A 21831-nucleotide genomic window follows, 5' to 3' on the forward strand; every position below is an offset into this window, starting at 1 on the left:
CCTCCTTCTTGCCAGTCTTGGGACTTGAACTCAGGTCTGAGGAACCATCGCTGAGGTTCTTTTCCTCAAGGCTAACACTCTGCCACTTAAGCCACAGTGTCACTTCCAGCCTTTTCTTTTCATGTGGTACGGAGGAATCAAGCCCAGGGCTTCATGCATGCTAAGCAAGCATTATACCATTAAACCACATTCCCAGCCGCAAGTTAGCCGGAGACTAACTTTATTTTTTTTTTGTCTCAAGCAGAAGGGTCTGAGAAAATATGGGTTTCTGGGGTTCCCTAGCCCTTTTCACTTGTCCTGAGTTCTCCTGGTGACTCACAAGCAAGGGGAGAGCTTCTGAGTCTGTACCAGCTCATCAGAATCTCAACTGCCCATTCATCACCTAAGGAACTCATAAATGCAAATTATGATTGTGAGATTGGGGTGGGGCCGGAAGTCCTGCACTTTACCCAACAAGTTCCAGTGCTTGCCACCTGGCCACAATTTTGTGAGAAGCAGCATGTTGTCTATATAGCTTAATCCAGTGAATCCTTTCCTTTAACATCTTTCAACAGAATATTAAATATGAAGCAAAGCTTCCTAGGGCAGTTACATCTGTGCCAAATTCCCCCACCCACCTGCCCCAGTGTTGCATAAGCTCCACATGTTACAGCCAGCCATTAAACTGATTAAAGATGGTTTTTGTTTTCCTTTCTTTGCCGACCATCCATTCAGCAGATATTTGCTAAGCATCTACCAAGCTCTATCAGATAGAGCAATGATCAGAAATGAACACTTGGCCCTGATACTTCTTAAATCTCCCACTCAACATAGTACAAGGGCAAATGTCCTAAAGTGTCAGGATTTTGTTCATATTGTTGGTGTTGGGAATTGAACCCAGCGCCTTGTGTATGCTTAAGCACTCACTCTCCTCATACTCTCCCCAAATGGACGACTCACCTTATATCAGGCTCTGCCTAGTGCTCAGATATTTTTCTAGTCTTGACTTCTTGACTGCCAGCTGACCAGACTCTAAGATTTGGCTCTCATTCAAGATGTCTGTCTGGCATCCCTGTCAGGGGGAGGAGCCTCAGAGCTCCCACTGACTCATCATGTCTCTTTCTCTACTACACTTGGTCCCCCAAGTGTAGGTGAGGTCTCCATCATTTCCCATCAGCAAAATGGTGCCGCACTGCATTGTGGTCCAAGTGCCACGTCATGTGGTAGGAACTCTGGTCTGCAGGTTTTCCCATCTAAGATGTCTATTGACTTGACCTGCTTCCAAAACCTGAGCTCTGGCCACACAGCAGCTGGTGAAGAGCTAGGTTTCAGACTGCTGAGGAGTGAAAAATGTCCCGGCACGAATGTGAGTCATCTGTGGTATGTAATACTGTACAGCCCAGCTGTTGGAACAGCATCAGGGAAAGCTGCAGACAATGCCAGGGAGACACAAGAAGAGGCCGGGCTGTATAGCTAGTATCTACCTAGAACCAAGCCTCCCTTAGAGACAAAGTATGCTGGGAATCTTAGATCAGCTCTACCCTGGAAATCTCTCAACTTTGGAAGTAATGAGTTAAAAATTAAATGCAAGCTCTTTGCTTCCTCTAAAACCAGTGCTATTTTGCTTCACCTTGGACTTTGCGTGACTCATCTTTCCTGGCTCCACAGCTATGGTGACCATTGAACTTCTATATCACGGAGTTGCTAAAATCCTGTCCTTTCTTTTTATAAGAGAAGGTTTACAGTCATATTTGGTTTTCTTGTGCTTGTCTTAAAAATCATATCACATATCCAAAAAAAAGATTGCACATACATACCACCACCAGCAGCAGCAGCAACCCCCAAATAATGGCATTTCTCCCTCCATAAAATAGAACCAACAACTGGTAGCTCATAACTATAATCCTAGCTACTCAGAAGGCTGAGGTCCGAGGATCCTGGTTCAAAGCCAGCTGGGAAGGAAAATTCATGAGACTCTTATCTTTAATAAACTCAAAAAGAAGCTGGAAGTGGACTCAAGTGGACGGGAAAACACACACACACACACACACACACACGCACACACCAGCAACAATATAGCATTTAAAACAATTGGCTTTATGGTAGAACTTTAGCTTTTCATGAAGCCATCTTTCCAGGGTCATACTGAAAAAGAAGATGAAAGGTGGTTGAAGATGAAAGGTGACAGTAATAAATCTACTTTTGATGTTTTAGTGTTGCACTGTTTTTGTGATTCTGATACCTGAAATAAAGTTTAATTTTGCAGTAAAAAGACACCAGTCCTTCAGCCTCCCCAAGTGCACTGGACATCTGTGCCACCCACTGCCCACCATCCATCTCAGTCCATCTGGATCTTCAGTTCTTTCCCTTTTTCTCCTCATCCTGGGCCCTCACTGCAAATATATTTGCCATCACTCTATCTGGTTCAAAGCACTAATAAATTAGAAGAAAGTCGAACTTGGGAACAGGATAATAACCTGATACAAGTTACTTTCTAAAAAAAAAATCCTTCATTAAAAAGTTCCAAGTTCCAAATTTAAAATTTACAATGTGTCCATATGATGCCACCGAGTGAAAAAGTCCACATTGTGAAACTATCTCATGCCCCAAATTATTTTTAAATATTCTAATTGTTTAACATATTCCATAAAAAGAAACAAACGTAGATCCCATCCCAAGATATAGCACTAATGTCTGTGTAACTATTCTGAGAGAATTTGACACCCCAAACACTTGTAGTCATAAGTATTTTGGATAAGGGACATTATCTGTATCTCTTTGTTCATTGAGACTACCATAATAAAGTACTACATGCTGGATGGCTTGTGAACAATAAAAATTTACTTCTCATAGTTCTGGAGGCTGTAAGTCTAAGGTCAGAATAACATGGTAAGTTCTAGGGAGGGCCTGCTTCCTTCCAGGTTATAGATAGCTGCCCTTTCTATATTCCCACATGGCAGAGAAAGGTTGAGGTAGCTTTCTGAGGCCCCGATTCTAAAGGCACAAATCCCCTCCATGAGGGCTCCACTCTTGTATCCTAATCACCTCTCAAGATGCCACCTCCTAAGACCACCACTTTAGCGATTCATATGTCAACAAATGAATTTGTGTTAGGCAATTGACATTCAGCTTGTTAAGGACTGTTTGGTGACAATGGGACCAACAGATAACTGGGGTGAAAAACTGCAAGCAGAGAGACTAACTGGTTTAGTCAACTTTCTAGGACATCTGTGAATCATCTTAAGTGGCATCACTGAGCTGGCACATTCCAGCACATGCTTTATCCAACAAACACACTTTCCTATGACTGTCAGGGTGGCCAAGTGAAAAGGTGAGTCTGAGCCTTGGTGAGCTTAACAGGTATTATGCAATGAGGAGGGAAAGTGGCCTAAAGAGAGAATTCTGGCAGTGTGGAATGGCTGTCTTGTCCTCTCGCTCCCATCCCCTGTCCCACCTTCCATATATGAGCAGTTGAAGATCTCTGGGCTAATGTCTTAATTATGGGACAGGGCAAGAAGGGGTTTGTAGGCTACATCTGATAATCATAAGAGCTGAAGACAAGGTCAAGCTGCTGCTGGGAAGGCTGCGGAGAATACAGTGCAGCATGTGGTCCAGACAGAGTTTCCAGGTCCCACAAACTAGTACTGTATCTATAGTGATGACTGAGCCCCTGCAGGGAGTGTGTCCCTCAACTCCTGCCTTAGAAGTTGCTCACACCATAAGCCACTAGGACAGCTCTGGAGTTACTGGAAGACTAGGGTTCAACTAGACTTTATTTACTGGAGGCAGTAGTAGGGTATGAGCTCAGGACCTTGTGCTTAGATTTCTTTTTCTCGATGCTACTGTTCTACTATCTGAGCCACACCTCTAGGTCCAATTTTGAAGAATATTTTGGCTGGATTTGGACCAGATTGATTTTGGGTTGGCTTTACTTTAGCATTTCTTGTCATTCCATTGTCTCCTTGTTCACATAGTCTATGATAACAAATACGTGGATGTTGCATCTTGTCTCTATATTCAACATGACTTGCTCTACATTCCTTTGTGACTGGAATTCATAAGTAGAATTATGTTGAGTCTTGCTATAGTATTCTTTCTTTTCATCCTGCTGTGCATTGTTGAGGCTTTTGAATGCATAAATTGGTACATTTTTATCCAACTGGAAAATTTAGGGGGCTTTTTTTTTTTTTGAAAGTTTTCTGTCCATGCTGGATACCAGTGACTCATGCCTATAATCCTAGCTACCCAGGAGAAAGAGTTCTGAGGATTGTGGTTCAAAGCCACCTGGGAAAAAGGATCATGAAACTCTTATCTCCAATTAAACACACACACACACGCACATACACACACACAGAAATAGAGCTGTGGCTCAAGTGGTAGAGCTCTAGCCTTGAGCACAAAAACCCAGGTCCTTAGTTCAACACACACACACACACACACACACACACACACACACACACACACCATTTCTGTCCATTTTCCTTTTTGAATTTGAATGTACACTCTCAAACTGAGAGTATGTTCATTTATTAAACTCTCTAAGCTGGCTGCAATGGCTCCTTCTTGCAATAGAAGCAGGAATATGTTGCAAGAGACAAAGATCAGGAGGACTGTAATTGCCAGTCCTGGGCTTGAGCTCAGGGCCTGAGCACTGTCCTTGGATTTTCTCAAGGCTAGAGCTCTACCACTTGAGCCTCAGCACCACTTCGAGGTTTTTTCTATGTATGTGGTACTGAGGAATTGAACCCGGGTCTTCGTGCATGCTAGGCAAGCACTCTACCCCTAGGTCAAACTCCCGGCCCCGAGAACTGTAATTTTAAGGCTAGCATGGGAAAAAAGTTAAAGATTCCATCTCAATCAATGAGCTGGTTATGGTGATACATGCTCGTAATCACAGGTAGGCCAGTGAAAGGAAGGACTGTGGTTAGGACTGTGATCTTGCAAAAATAAAAAGATCTTACTTGAAAAGTAATTGAAGTACAAGGGATGGAGGCATGTCTAAAGTGGTAAGTTTGACCCTGAGCAGTTAGCACTACCACCAGTTCGATGGCTTCTATCATCAGACCTTTCAATTCTGAGTTAATTTTTTTTTTGGTGCCTAATCCTCTATTAAGATCATCCAGGTAAATGCCAGCATTTCAGAATATTGTATTGTAATTTCCTTTCATTTTATATTAAACTGAGATGTAATTCACATACCATAATATTTATTATTTAATAACACTCATCTCTTCATTTATTCCTGTTTTTTCTTTAAATCCCTTCACATGTTCATACTAGATATTTTAAGATTATTGTGCTTTATTGACACCTTTCCCTCTGTCTCTCCTACATGTCTTTTTAATGACTTACTCTCCTGACTGTAGGCTGGATTTTCCTATTTCTGGGCACGTCTAATGTCTTTGGGTTGAAGGCTAGACGTTTTGCATTTTGCTTAGCATTGTCATTGTTAAACATCTTGGAGCACTGGGCTTCCATCTTACAGAAGTTGGTTTACTTGTAGATTAGCATGGTTCTCCTGCAGCTTGTTTTCAGGCACTGTTAGGAAAGATGCAAGGTAGCTTTTGTTTGGATCTACTTATACAGCAGTGCTGCTTTCCTACAGTTCCACTTTCCATGGCACCGTTACTTATATTCAACCATAGTGGAAATTTCTAGAAAGAACTAATGTTAACTAATTTTCATTACAGTGTATTCCAATAATTGGTCTTCTTCATTCATTATTCTTGTTATTATTCTTGTATTGGTAAATTAAACTTTATCATAGGTGTGTACATAGAAAGAAACATAGCATATGTACAATTTAGTCAGTACTCTGCGCCTTTTCAGGCATTGACTGGAGGCAGATAAGGGAAGTCTACTATATTACTTGAGGTGCCACCTTCCTTAGAGTTTCTTTGGAATGCCCTGGAATTTACTGATTTATCCGTTCAGAATTCAAGCATTTTCAGGATTGCACTAACTTTGTACAGTAGAGATGCTATAATGTAGAAAGGCCCCAAGCAGAAAACGGATGATCATAGGCTCTTTAAACATTTCCCTTCTTCAGAAACTGGAGTCTCTTCATTATTATTTCAAAATCAAGTTTAAGCTAGAAGCGATGGCTGCACTTGTAATCCCAGCTACTCAGGAGTCTGAGATCCGGAGGGTTTCAGTTTGAATCTACACTGAGCCAAAAAGTTCTCAAGATCCCATCTCAACCAATAAAAAGCTGGGTAACATGGAATAGGCTTGATACCCCAATTATGCACTGATCATTTTAGAGGTGGATTATTGTTTTATGCCCAGCAAGTCTAAACTGTGGTCTTCCTCCTTGTTCTTCTCCATGTTGCTAGGGATAACAAGCACACACTATTGTGCCCAATGAGATGGAGTATCATGAACATTTATCCCAGGGTACCTTTGAATCATTATGTCCCAATCTCTGGCCCTTAAGTAGTCAAGGTTACAGACTTGAGCCACCACACCCATATCAATATGATTTTTTTGTTTTTGTTTTTAATGTGAGTTATGTCTATTTATGTTTTCTATATTATTAATTAAGAGTGAGAGCTATTTAATGTGAATCTGTCAACCCACTAAAAATAGACCTACTACATATATATATATTGCACATATAAATATATTTTTATTCAAGGATGTAATGAGTAATATACTTTCACATCTTTTCAAACCTTTTTAATATCTGACTTCATACAAATAGCTGGGTTCTCATGGCTGTTCATCCATTCAGGCCATTATTTAGGTTGAAATAGAAAAATCAAAAAATCTTCCCTTACCAAAGTATGCCAATGCTCTTCTCTGATGATGCTACAGTAAATGAAATGTATCAGTTTCTTAAAGTCACAATATGGAATCTTGCAGTACCTCCAAACCTATTTGATCCTCTATGGTAAGGACTACCTAAGTTTTTCTATAAAGATCTCAGTAGTAGTTGGGTATTACCTGTTCCAAGGCCCTAAGTTTGCTGGTAAAGCACAAAAAAACCAGCCATAGACGATATGTAACCAAATGAATGTGGATGAGTACCAATAAAATTTATTTAGCAAAACCTTTCTGTAAATAGACACTGATCGCTGCTTTACTGCATTAAAACAGCTCTACCTTGAACATAGAATGAATAGGTTTGACAGTGCAGATGCCTTGGGAGGGTTTTAAGGACCCAGAGGAGTCACTAGGGCACATTTTGACAACTATCACTGTCATGTTTTTGTTCCAAGAGATGGTAAGTCTCTTATCATTAAAGCTGTCTGAGTCATTCATTACTTGACTCCAAACACTACCTAGCTGATAAGCTTTGGTAGTTTCCTAAGTCCAAAACGCACATATTTGTTTCTACCTTGGTCCCTAGAACTGATATTACCAACCACATCCCTGCCCCCCTCCCACCAGTTTGATAGAGGGGTAGTGGAAATACATGGGCTGTGTATATACAGAGCTCTTCAGAGAAACAGAGCCATGTATTCATAGCTTATGGAGTAAGTGGAAGAATGATTCAAGTGGTAAAGTACTGGCCTTGACCAAAAAAGCAAATGAGAGCATGAGCCTCAGTATTGGCACACATAGCATATGGATTTATTAAGAGATTGACTCATACATCATAGAGGATCAAGAGTTCCACAATAGGCTGTAGGCTGCTGGCTCAACGAAGATGGACAATGACTCATTTCCAAGAAGTCAAAAGCCTCACAACCAAGAAACAATTGCTACAGCTTCCAGTCCAAGGCCAGAGAACTGAGGGTCTCCAAGGGTTACTGAGCACTCAAGTATCTGAGTCCAAAGGCCAATGCACTTGGAATCTGATGTTTGAAGACAGCTGCAGAAGAAAACACCCCACCGGGCAGAAGAACCATACAGAAGGAGTTTCCCCTCTGGCTGCTTGTCTGCTCCCTCCAGGCCTCCAGCTTCCATTCAGGGTGGCCTTTTCCCCCTTACTTCTCTTACTCACATGCCAGTCTTCTCTGAAAACACCTTCTTTGACACACCCAGAAATAATGTTTTGCCAAATCCCTGAGCATCAGCTGGCCCCACTGACATTCCAAATGGCATACCCAGGTTGAGATAGAGAATCAGTCTTGTGGAACCTTAGTGAGTCCCAGCACATCGCGGTGAGCTTTAGAACATTTTCCATGTTCTAAAGGGAGAACGTGAAAGTACCCAAGAGAGGGCAGGGGAATCAAGCAGGCCTCTTTATCTAGACGAGGAAATTAAGGAATGATATGCCAGCTTTATATTAGGGATTTGGAAAGACAGACATCTCACCAAGTGCCAGAGGGAGGATATAAGCCTCTCTGTAGCGGCCAGCATTGCACACCTCTGTAGGTTAAAACACCCTCAGAGAGAAGCTGATAAACATTAACCTACATAGACTATATTGAAGATAGTACTTCTATCCAACAAATAGAAATTTCTAAGGCAGAAATTAAGGTCAATTTTAGGAAAGCTGTAGCGTGTGTGTGTGTGTGTGTGTGTGTGTGTGTGTGTGTGTGTGTGTGTGTTTAGCAGGCTATCAGGTGTAATCCTAGCTACTCAGGATGCAGAGATTTGAGGATTGTGATTCAAAGTCAATCTAGGCAGGAAAATCCATGAAACTCTTATCTCCAATACACTACCAGAAAGCCAGAAGTGGAGCTTTGGCTTAAGTGATAGAGTCCTAGCCTTGAGCATAAGAAGCTCAGAAACAATGCCTAGGTTCTGAGGTTAAGCCTCAAGACCAGCACACACACACACACACACACACACACACACACACACACACACACACACAGTGTTTGGTACTAAAATTTCACAAACAGTTTCACATTTAAAAACATTGCCACCTTCCTGCAATATGAGATCTCATTGCATCCTTCATGTATTAAAGAAGGAGTATTAATTTTAAATCTACTGCAGTGAGCGGAACAGACTTGAATCCAGTGCACGGAATAGTTTAGGATGCTGTGGAACCTGCAGACAGAGCTGCATGCACAACCATGAGTGTTGCTATCTTTGCCTTTAAAGTGTGTAGATTTGCAGCTGATCAAGTACCAAACAGACCGTTTGAGAGACAGTATTCTCACACTTGCTGATCATCTATTCTTCTTATCTGAAAGTTCCTCTCTGTTTTCAGATGTCCACCCACTTGTCTAAGCCTTCTGTTACATGATCAGCTGCTGCTGGAATTTAGCCAAGTGCAGGTCCAGGCTTGTTACTCTTAGCATCTCCCCTCTCCCTCCCAGAAACTTGTGAAATCAACATGTCCTTCTTTAAGTCTGGACTCTACACAGAGACAAGTCAATCTTCATGTCATATATTTCTTCTACACAGTAGACAGCCTCAGTGTGTTTGTCTGAGAGAGTAGCAATTGTTTTTTTTAAATTATCTGCAACTGAACGCTAGCTCATACCTATAATCCTAGCAGGAGGCTGAGATCTGAGGTCTGGGATTCGAAGCCAACACAGGAAGGAAAGTCCATGAGACTCTTCTCTCCAGTTAACCAGAAGTGGAGTTGTGACTCAAGTGATAGAGCCCCAGCACTGAGGGAAAAAGCTTAAGGACAGTATCCAGACCCTGAGTTCAAGCCCCAATACAGGCACAAACAAACAAACAAACAAACAAAAGCATACTTGCATTAAGAAACAAAATGTACACAGGATAAAGAATGCTCCCCATTCCACGCCTCGAATGTTACTTTAGCACTTATATCTGACAGATAAAGACAGAGATGTGTTCTATACTTATTCTGTATCACTTACTGAGCATTTTTCCCAGCACTGAATAATCTGCTATATTTAGTTTACAAGCAACCTAGTCATACAAACAATGAAGTGGCTGCTATAGAGCTCAAATGTCATCCAATGTCTATGTTTTTACTTTTATCATTTATTCATTCACTTATTCATTCCCTAAATGCCTATGGTACTGGGCCAAGGGGTACACAGATAGATATGGTACTTTTGTTGCTATTAGAGATTTCGCAGTCTAGAAGAAATCAATATCATGAGATAGTTTTCATATATTTACCCATTTGTAGCATGACTTCATGTCATATTGGCTCAAAATAGATTTGTGTCAAAATATAAATGACCCACTTGGTTGAGTGCCCCACCTATACAAGTGTGTGTATTTGCTAGATATGTGTGTTTTGGTTGGTTGAGGTTCTTTCTTCTTTCAAGGCCTTAGAAGCAGAACACGAAAGGTGGAGAAGACTTGCCATCTATGTCATGGTGTAGTCTCTAAGCAGCACATGCTTCCACTTCCGGCCACAGACTGGATGGGTCATCAGATGAAAATGTTCTTCTGAGTGAGAAAAACAATTAAGCATTTAAAATGGGAGAATCAGAAAACATAAGATAAAAATAGAACTCAGCAGTCTGCTCTAGGAGATGCATTTCTAAGGGATGAATTTGCAGAACGCCTTTTCACTCTTCTGTGCAGCATGATATTTATAACGAAGAAGCCAGGAAGCCCTGTCAGCCCCTCCCCCACCGCTGGCTGGTTATCAGGAAATTCGGTTGTATGCATGAGGGTTAGCAGTAATCATTTCCATCCTTTTTTGTTTTGTTTTATTTTCCTTCCGAGTTTGAACTCGGGGCCTCATTCTTGTATTCTACTACTTGAGTCACTCCCAGTCCTTTGTTTTTAGTTTATTTTTCAGATAGGCTTTCCTACTTCCCAAGTAATAGCTGGGATTATAAGTATGGCTGGCTTGTCTCTGAAATAGGACTCTTCTAACCTTTCCCTGGCTTGCCTGGGTCTATGATCCTCCTCCTACATCCCAAGTAATAATGTAGATGGATAGATAAATATATAGCTAGATAGAGATATACGCATACACACACATACACACATACATACTATATTTCTAAACTATTCAAATTATATACAGACATCACATCCCTAAATATTTTAGCCAACATCTTCAGGCGAAGACATTATTGTAGGTTACAACAATGTCATTACCACACCCAAGAAATGTATCATGCGTGTCCAGCGCCACCTAATTCCCAGATGCCAGCTCTACTGTGCTGAAAGTGGTTGCCACCCTGCTGCCTGGGTGGCAGCCCATCTCTGCCCCACCCCTTGCTCTTTACAGCTCGCCAAGCTGGAGACTGCTGAGCACTCTGGCCAGCAGCTCAGGCTCCTGGTTGCTAACCCCTTCCCATACCTCTAGAATCAAGTCCACCCATGCCCCATCCCTGTGACCAGCACTGCAGTCAGACGACTGGTGCTCCTTTATCCTTGACCTGTGGCCATCTTGCAGCTACTTGAAATGTTGTAACAGGTCAGGCCATAGTTATTTCCAGCTTGCACAAGAAAAAGAAAAGGCTTTTAGTAACACCCGTGAGCTTGGATTTCATTAATATTCATGTCAGAAGAGAGTGGCTTTTGAAAGTGAGTGCTTTTCAGCTCATTGGTAAAAGGTAGAGGAAGTGCTGCATGAATGAAGATTATGTTATGAAAGGCAGGGAGGGAGTGGGCACAATCACTCTGCTTCTTCCACTCCTCACCCTAAGTCTACCTCCTGCAGCAAGGCCAGAGGACCAGATTCCCTAAGTCCCATCAACCATCTGCATGGAACACAAAGGTAAAATCCTGCACCAGAACAGACAGCTCATGTGGCACATAGATATGCCAGTTCTAGTCCCTGTCCTGGCTGGACCGAGGACCAACAAGGACTCAGCAGTGCCCTTTGCTTCTGGGCAGAGGTTGAGCGGAGATTCCAGCTTCTCAAGAGCCACAGCTCATGTGGCTAGGGAGAACTCATTTCTGCTGCAGGGACAAAAAGCCTGAGAGAAAAGGAAGTGACAGGAGACTGCATAAAAATAGAAACAGCTCAAGGCGCTGACAAGAGGGATGCTTCACGAATCTGTCCTTCTAGTAGGGGAACTAACTCATATGAAACAAAATCCCATGGACAAGCTTTGGGGCTTTCTCTTTTCACCATATTAACACCCTGACAAAGGGCTGCAGCATTGTTCATGCAGGAAATGAGGGGGTGAGGATGCTGGGAACATTTCCCTGCCCTCCCTGTTTATGCAGACAGTCCCGGAGGCGGGGTGCTGGTTGCCTAGGCAACGGCTTGGATGTGAAACTCCAGAATATGTGCTGTCAGGCAGCAGGAGATGCAATTACTGATTTTTTTTTATAGCGTTGTGTGATTTCAAGGAGGACATTTTCTTAACCCTTCTGAGCTTGTTTCTCACACATAAGGAGGAGGAGGAGGAGAGGTGTGTGCGTGTGCGTGTGCGTGTGCGTGTGTGTGTGTGTGTGTGTGTGTGTGTGTGTGTGTGTCCCATAGCTGGTTATAGAACCCAGCAGGCACTCAGTGTAGCCTCCTTCTCTTTTCTTCTTCCTACCTCCCAGCATGCTGCACTTACCAGGCACCAGTTGGATAAACAGAATATGTTCGTGATACAAAACAGTTTGGGTAATATACGAGAGATTAACTCAATTTTTTGCCACTGGAATGGCATACAAGGCTCAAGAAAGTTCATGATGTGGTATAAGAGAATCAACCTTCTGTAAACTAAAAATCATCTCAAATGCAAATACTTCTAATTCATCACTTACATAAATTGTAGTTTCTCTTTAAATAAACACAACTGCATAGTAGGCACCGATGTTCCTCATAAAGAGGCATTTGCTTTTTTCTCTACTTGTTTAAGAGACAAATGGGAGATGGATGTGGCAATCACAGACAGCAATAGCATTGTGACCATGGAATGGCTGATCAAATGCATGTTACTACCTGTGTAGCAACCTCAGGCCTTCTAATGGCACACCCCCATATTGGAGAGAATTCACACTTGAATCACAGGCCAAAAAAAAGGTCAAGATTTCCTTCCTGGGCACTGGTGGCTCATGCCTGTAATCCTAGCTACTTAGGGGGCTGAGATCTGAAGATCTCTGTTTGAAGCTAGCTTGGGCAAGAAAATCCATGACTCTTATTGCCAATAAGCTACTCAGAAAAAGCAATGGCTCAAGTGGTAAAGTGCCAGCCTTGAGCAAAAGAAGCTCAGGGACCAAGCCTAGGCCCTAAGGTCAAGCTCTATTATTCTCTCCCCTCTCCCCTTCCCTCTCTTCCTCCCTCTCCTCCCCCCCAACCCCCCTCCCACACACAGAGTGAAGGTTTCCAAATGCATGTGATTTAGACTGCTGGATACACCCTTTATGTCACGAGATGGTAAACTCCCCAGATGCTGCAAACTGGGGTTTCAGGGATTCCTCTTGTAGAGCTGTCTTCAGCTAAACATAGTGGCTCCCCATCCAATGCCACCACCCCTTCCTTGGGGATGGCTCTCATGATGATGGCAGGTTTGGGGGTCTTGATGGGCTCCACTCTCATGAAGGGCTGAATATCATTTTCATAAAAGGGGGTTAATTATCTCAAGAGCAAAAGGCTATAAAAATATTTAGCAATTGTCTTCCATCCTCTCTCTCACATGTGGTTCCTTCCATCTTTTCTTTCTTCCTTTTTCCTTCCTTTCCCTTTTTCCTTTTTTTAATTTTTGGTGCCAGTTCTGGGTCTTGAACTCAGGGCTATCCCTGGGCATTTTGGCTCAGGGCTGTCAGAATGCTGTCCCTAAGCTTTTTTGGCTCAAGGCTAGTGCGTACCACTTGCTCTACTTCCAACTTTTCAATGGTTAATTGGAGTCTCACAGACATTCCTTCCCAGCCTGACGAGGATCCAGAGTCCTCAGATTTCAGTCTCTTAAGTAGCTAGGATTATAGACAAGAGCCACAGACACTCAGCTGACTCCTTCCATCTTATGTCATATTATTGTACATGACAAAGGCCTCTCTAGAGGACAGGCAAAAGCTAGGCTGATGTTCCTGACCGTCTCAGTTTCCAAAATAAGCCTTCTTTTAAAGAAAATTCATCTTCTATAAAATATTGTCATAGCAAAAAAGAAAATAGACTAAGACCCTTCCTGGCATGATTTGTTGCTGTTTGGATCTTACGATAAACTTGTACAGCACTAGTTCAGAAGTGAAGCAATGGTGAGTTAAATCCAGATCTTCTTCAAGTCAGTCCAAAAGGGCTATAATTCTGTTGCTCAGTGTATTTGATCAATAATATGTGCATTAGCATAAAACCTACTTACATAAGGTAGTTACATCTTATTGATGATAAGGCCAATGTTATACCACATCTCAAAACAGTAACCTACAAAGATAAGAGACAAAAAATGTCACCACATGACCAGAGTTTCACTTTGTCATTAACAGTCGTTCTAGTTCATTGCCATATTTTCTAACCAAAATATCTCTTTGAGTGACAAAGTTTGAAAACTCTATCAGGTTTCCAAAGCAAATGGTCTCAGTACTATATAGCTTGATCCTTTCAGGCATCTGCAAAAAGACAATGTGGTTTTTCTTTCTCTGAGTCTCTTAAGGCATTAATAAAAACACCTTTTCCCTTGTCGCGTAAGCCAATATTCATTTATTTACTTTCTTCTACCTTCTTTCCGCGTTCTCTCCAGTAATCACTTTTATCATTATCAAATATGTCCACCTATAGATAAGTTACAAGGTTTGGTCACTGTGCTAGGAAATCTGGCCAGAAGCAATCAGTGTAGTGAGAATATCTCCTTCTGTCCACTGTCATTCATGTAGGCTAGAGATCCATAGATATTAGTAGCCACTAGTAAACACTGCTAGGTAACACAGCTGCACTCATTGTTAACCCAGTTCTGCCAGAAGAGATGAACTCCCATTGTTAGGCACTTAGGAATTTTGACATAATGAGTACAGTTGCCATTTATTGTTTAAGAAGTTACTAATCTGGTCCTGAGACCACTGCATCAAGTATGAAAAAATAAGAAATTGAGATGGACATCAGAGAACCACATAGCTGTACTAACATTTTTTCCCACCCCCTCTTCCTGGGGTCCACAGAGTGTGGACACTTCTTAAGCCCTTACATGCTGAATATGAACATGAAGGTATTTAATGCAGCCTACTGTGATGTTATTACCCCACAAAGACAGCAAATGTTTCAGCTGCCAATTCCAATCTGCACTCAACTTTTGTCCTGAAGACAAAGCCATGTTTCTTAACCCAAAGACATGAGATTTCATGGTTTTCATATTGAAGCAAAATTTTCTATTCTTGTCCTTTTGTAGTAGCTTGAACATTTACATTCAACACTGGTCAGTGCTCAGTCCCAAGTTAGTGTCTACTTCTACCAGGACCTCTTTATAGCCTCATTTGATTGATTGACATCCCATCCCTCTATGAAAACTTCCTGCGAGCTGTTCTCATCAATCCCTTATCTGTTTAATTCAGATGGTTGCAGATTACTGAAACCAAAATCATTCTCCCAGTTGAAATGGTCCCTTATAACTAGTTAAGTGTGTGTGTGTGTGCCCACATGTGAGTGCGTGTTTGCATGAGTGCATGCATGCACACATGCTATCCCTAAGGCTTGAACTTAGGGACCTGAGTTTTTGTGCTTAAGGCTAGTGCTCTACCACTTGAGCTATGGCTCCACTTCTAATTGTTTATTGGAGATGAGTCTCATGGGCTTTCAGCCTCTGGAGTTGCTAGAATTGCAGGTGTGAGCCACCAGAGCCCAGCATGAATTTGTTTACATAGATAAATAGATAGAGACGATTCATTTAGGTTTTAGTTGGCCAGAGAGTCATATAGATGAGCCTACATGTTTGACATATGATACAATCATCTTGTTTCCATTTATAAAGGAGCCTACACTGGATGGAGCTACACAACACCATACAGAGACACTGCAGCTGTGGTGGGTGGCTTATTGCTGGGCACAGATGTAAGACTGTCTCTCTGCTGCAACCTCATGCTGGATTTTGTATTATTACAATGGCCAGCTCATTTTATAGCTGGTGTCCTCCTGGGATCCATCCCTCCCAAAATTAGTGCAGTCTTCCATGATCAGTGTACTAAAGTCAAAATGGATAACAGTGATAAACATGTGCTGTTGAGATTTGTGTGGGGGTAGGCAAGCAGGTACCATCAAACCCTGGGTTTAGCCACATGTGGTACTGCTTAGAGTGACAAAAGACCCCCTGCGTTCAATACAAGCTGCCCCTCCCACCTTCCACAATATGGCTGATGCGCTGTGGATTTCCAAGCCCCTCTGCAGTAGCTGCTGCAGGAAATGGAGGACAGCAGCTCTCTACACTCCTTTCCACTGCCTGACCAGAATGGCTACCATTCAAGGCCATTCTTGGGGACAGTTAGGATTCCAGATCATGACATGATTCAATTTCATCTCAGTTTTGGGAGGTCATCAGTGATGAGCATGGCATCGATCCCACTGGCAGTTACCATGGCGACAGTGACCTGCAGCTGGAGCGAATCAACGTGTACTACAATGAAGCTGCTGGTAAGTGTTTGGATGGCAACCTGGCTTTCCATATGTGGCAGAGGAAAGGCCCTGGGAGTATACAAACGACCAGGAAATGCTGTTTGCATAGCGCTTTAAATGCTAACTGCAGAATAACTGGTTTAGTTGCTGAAGATTCCTGCTGGATGAAGCATGCTCACTATGTCCATTCCTGTTTCCTTCTTTTGTCTCAAGTGCTGGAATTTGCTGCAAAGAATTCTGCTGTGAGAGCTCCCTAGGTTTATGAGCTCTGCTTATGATTTGCTTCCCAAGCACAGGTCTAAATCTGCTCTTGTTCCCACAGGTAACAGATATGTCCCTCGGTCCATCCTAGTGGACCTGGAGCCGGGCACCATGGACTCAGTGAGATCAGGACCATTGGGGCAGATCTTCAGGCCAGACAACTTTGTGTTTGGTATGTTGTCATGGTTCATGGGACATAACCATGTGTTCCACCATTCCCAAAGTTCAGTTTGGAGCTGAGCCTGTGTCCACACAGCCTCAGTTCTTGCCTAACCTTCCCTGTATGCTGAGATCATACTTCAGACCACTCTGACAGCTCAGAGCTCAGTGCCAGCCTTCTGAGGCTGGGCCAGCCCTCCATGACAGAGCAGCTTCTGAAGCAAAGAACAAAGAATAATGAAAGCTTCCACGGGATTTTACAGGCTCATGTAATTTCAAAGGGGCAACAGCTAACTACCTCAAGGTGCTAAGGGTCAAATCCCAGCTTATGACCAAGGTGTAGGGCGTTCTTCTTACCCTCTGCACATGCTGTTTTCCCTCCTCCTTTTCTAAATTGCATTTAGAGTATTTATAGAATGTTTGGTTCTTCCTTTTAGAGGCACTTTGGATTTGCTCAACTTGGATTTGTGTTTTATTATGATCCCAGATCTTTCAACTGGTACATAAAGAAAATAAAATTTGAAGTCAGAATGAGAAGTATCTGATACATGTGTAATCTTTAAATCAGATTAAACACATTTATCTTCTCAAGCATTTCTTTAGGGTAAAAACTTCCAAAATCCCATCTTTTAACGTATTGCCACACATTGTTTACAGTTTGGTTGTGGTCACCACACCTGGCCACAGCACAGCAGTGCTGTGTCTTATCAGTCACTTAGAACCTCTGAGCACAGTTCCTCTTTCCCAGTAGTTCAGTTTTTCTGGTACTGAAAAAAAAAGAAAAAAAATGTAGCTAAAGAAAAGAATCTGGGGCTGTGAGTTTGGCCTAGTGGTAGAGTGCTTGCCCAGCCTGCCCAAAGACCCATGTTTGATTCCTCAGTACCACATATATAGAAAAAATTGGAAGTGGTGCTGTGACTCAAGTGATAAAAAAAAGAAAAGAATTTACTACTCTAGGATCAATCTTGCCTTGTCTAGAGTACAAGTGATACAGTGGGCAGTTCTTGAATCTGTGTCTGACACTCTCTTTCCTTCTGGCAGGACAGAGCGGAACAGGCAATAACTGGGCCAAGGGCCACTACACAGAGGGAGCTGAGCTGGTGGACTCTGTCCTGGATGTGGTGAGGAGGGAGTCTGAAACTGTGACTGTCTCCAGGGCTTCCTGCTGACCCACTCCCTGGGAGGTGGCACTGGCTCAGGCATGGGCACGCTGCTCATCAGCAAGATCTGAGAAGAGTACCCAGACCGCATCATGAACACCTTCAGTGTCATGCCCTCGCCCAAGGTGTCGGACACAGTGGTGGAGCCCTACAACGCATGCTCTCTGTGAGCCAGTTGTTAGAAAATGCAGATGAGACCTACTGCATCGACAACTAGGCCCTGTATGACATCTGCTTCCGTACCCTCAAGCTGCCCACCCCCACCTACGGAGATCTCAGCCACCTGGTGTCAGACCCCATGAGTGGGGTCAACCACCTGCCTGGGTTTTCTGGGCCAGGTGAGTGCAGGCCTGAATGCAAAGACTTCCCTGCATTGACTCATGTGCGAGAGTGTTGAGGGAACGCTAAAAATTGGGGCCAATTTGGGCTTCTTAAGCAGATCTAGACTGTACAACCAAGGAGGCTGAAGATTAGACAGTCCCATATCCTAAGTGCTCTAGACCCACTAAATATCTTCTACAAATTGCCCCTGGATGTTGTCTTCCAGCTAGCTAGAAGACCCTTGTGTCCAGAGCATTCCCTTTGGCCATTTCTTGGTTTGGTGGTGGCTGCTTGCTGCTCCCACTACAGGATGGTCTAAAAGCAGTGTAGAGCCCTTTCGGGGTGCACAGGGAAAGGCTATTCTGCAGCAGCGTGGGTGTGGCTTTGGCAAGGTGGGCATGTGGAGGGGCCTAAGGGAAGAGCATACAGGATGAGAGGCTGTGGGCCTGTTGCTCTGGACCCGGCTTCCCCCTCCTCAAAACTCTCCCCTGCACATTTCAGGGATTACTAGACTCTCCACAACCACTTTCTTGCTCACAGCCAGGAGCAGGCTGTCCTCATCTTTTCCGTAACTGCTACTTCCCTTGAAAGTGAAATGGAACAGATCTTGGGCTCTAAGACAAATGGCTGGGCCTCTTTCTCCACTGATGTGGCCAAATGGAGGGCAGCGTGGCCAGTCACACCCAAATCCTTGGCAGCCTAGATCTTAGTGAACTGTGAAAAGAGCCGGTGTTCAGAAAATAGGTGGCAAGGGAGCCAGAAAACTGGGAAGTGACAGGAAAACAGGCTGTTCAGTGTTTCCTGGCAACTTAAGGAGCTGGCCAGGCTACTGCCCCGGGGGATTGTGGGAGCCAGACTTTGCAAGCATAGGGGTCACTCACTGATCTGCAGGCTGTCTGAGTGTGGGTAGGCAATGAGCATCCAAACAATGCCTCAACTCACTTCTGAAGGGTGCTGCTGCTTATTCATATCTACAGACTACCTAATGCTTCTTGTGGGCCAGGTCCAAGGGATAATAATTAGGAGGTATGCACACAAGGCACGGAGGAGAGAGCTGTTCTGCCTAATAAGAACATCACACAGAAAGTGACTGTATTACTCAGCTTTCTGTGACTATAACAAAATACTTGGGGTAAACCACTGATGAGGACGAACGGTTTATTTCAAATCACAATTTTAGAGATTTCATGGGCATCAGACTCATCTCTCCGGAGCCTGTGATGGATGGTTCATTATGGTAGGAGCTCCTGGGGGAAGGAAGCTGTTTATCATATGGTGAACAGGGAGTAAAAGAGAGAGGGGAGAAGGAAGAATCCTCTTATCTCCTAAAAAGCATATCCTCAATACCCAACTCCCACGAGGCCTACCTCTTAAGGGGTTTACCATCTGCCATGCCTTTCACATATGGGCCTCTAAGAGACATTCACTATCCAAACTATAGCAGCAATACTGAAGTTGAGCCCAAATTTATGGGGAAGATCCCCAGGAAGGAAAGATGGAAGGAGTCAGGAAGGAGAAAGGGTTCTAATTGTAAGAGCTTGGGCCTACTTATTAGTTATTAGGAGACAAGTAGGATTGTTAAGTATTTTCCCGTATGAGTTCATTCACTCCTGTAACAGCCCCAGTGGATACTTAACAGTTGCCCCTTAGTATCTGGGGTTGCCTGGTTCCAGGTTTCATACACATACCCAGTTCCTCAAATGTTCTAGCCCCTTATAGAAAATGGCATAGTATCTGTGTAGAACCTACACACACCCTCCAGTATGCTTGAAATCATCTCTAGGAAAAAAAAGAAAAGAATGCATGAAACAGGAACTACAGAAGAAAATCGATATAGAGAACTGTGGAATGGCACACTCCTGCTCTTTAGTACCTTATACGTTTTTAGGTTTTGTCATCAGAAAATACGCAGCCTACCAGCAACTCCTTCCTTGCTAACATGGGGGGGCACAGTGGTGCATAAGATCATGCAGAAGTACAGCTTCCGTGAAGGCCAGGGGCTGGGCAAGCACAAGCAGGGGCTGAGCATTGCATTGTCTGTGGAGAAGACCAGCAAGAGGGGCGGCAAGATCATCGTGGGGGACGCCACGGAGAAGGGAGAGACTCAGGATGCATCCAAGAAGTCGGATTCCAATCCATTAACAGAGATACTTAAGTGCCCTACTAAAGTGGTTCTGCTGAGGAACATGGTCGGTGCAGGAGAAGTAGATGAAGACTTGGAAGTTGAAACCAAGGAAGAATGTGAAAAATATGCCAAAGTTGGAAAATGTGTGATATTTGAAATTCCTGGTGCCCCCGATGATGAAGCAGTTCGGATATTTTTAGAACTGGAAAGAGTTGAATCAGCAATTAAAGCTGTGGTGGATCTGAATGGCAGGTATTTTGGTGGACGAGCGGTAAAAGCCTGTTTCTACAATTTGGATAAATTCAGGGTCTTGGATTTGGCAGAGCAAGTTTGATTATTTTTAAGAACTAGAGTCATTCCTGGCGATCCTCAAATAAGCTACTGACTGAGCAGAGAGGAAGGCTGCAGCTCCGTGGCTGCTGGACACTGAGAGTCTTGGAAGGACTTCTAAGGGACCTGTTGATTGATCCCTTTTTTATTTTGTGGTTTTTTAATATAGTATAAAAATGCTTTTCAAACAAAAAAACAACAACAAAAAAAAGAAAATACGCAGCCTCATGAGCATTTAACACCTAACCTAGATAGCATATTTTTGCTCAAAAGGCCCAGACTAGCACTTACCAGAAGAATGGATGTGACATTTCACAGCAGAACACCTCCCCGAGGTGAACTAATGTCCACTTGTAAGGGCCTTGTCACCAGCACTATGCCTTCGAGGCTCGTTCTCTGCTCCTCTTGGCCATAATGAAATAGCAGAAGCTGATAGACAATTAGCTCCAGAATCATTCATCAGTGCAATCAGAATCATTCATGCCACTGCAATCAGTGATATCACCTGGAGTAGGGACTTTCTGGAGAGGTTCTAGAAAGCTCCAGTTGATGATGGTAGAGAGCTAAGATGTGGAGTTGGGAGCAGGTGTGCGGAGATGTGGCGACTAAGCCCTGGATCTCTGGGAATGGCATGAGTGGACAAGCTGTCCAGTGGATTCAGCAGTTTGAACAGGAAGAAGGGGAGAGGAGAGAATTTAGAACTTCCATGTCTACCCTGAGAGAAGAGACCAGACCTGCCTGCTCAGAGGCCCCGGGAGGTCTCGCTTCCTGAAGCAGGGCGGGTGAAGATGTGACATAGCCTAATAAATGATTCACTCCTGATTGGCTTCTCTCTTCTCCTGTGATGCATGCCAGCTGTTACTATGGCAAGTTGGATTCATGGTTTAATGACAGCATTGTCTCGGGCTTATGAAGGCTTGTTTGCTCCATAAATTTAACCTGCTTTCATACACGGCTTCTCATTTCCTACTCACAAAGCCAGGTCCAGGGTGTCTATAATTACCATTGTTTCATATACAGAGTGTTAAAAGGTGTAGGCCTCTGTTCCCCTGTACATTGTTTATAATCTTCTTGGAGAATAAGTCAGTTTAGCCCTAAACTCATCCTACCAAAGCACTTGAAAGTCCAAGGGCTTTGTCCTTATAGAATGAATGTGGATTCCTTCACTTATC

At 43.3% G+C, this 21831-nt stretch overlaps 1 pseudogene; it reads left to right on the plus strand.

Annotated features, from left to right (window-relative positions):
* Positions 1-8951: 8951 nt before the first annotated feature.
* Positions 8952-18260, plus strand: LOC150048425 (tubulin beta-1 chain-like; annotated as a pseudogene).
* Positions 18261-21831: the final 3571 nt, after the last annotated feature.

This window comes from Megascapheus bottae, chromosome 22 (genome assembly GCF_031878675.1).
Source record: "Megascapheus bottae isolate mThoBot1 chromosome 22, mThoBot2.hap1, whole genome shotgun sequence".
Classification (NCBI taxonomy): domain Eukaryota; kingdom Metazoa; phylum Chordata; class Mammalia; order Rodentia; family Geomyidae; genus Megascapheus; species Megascapheus bottae.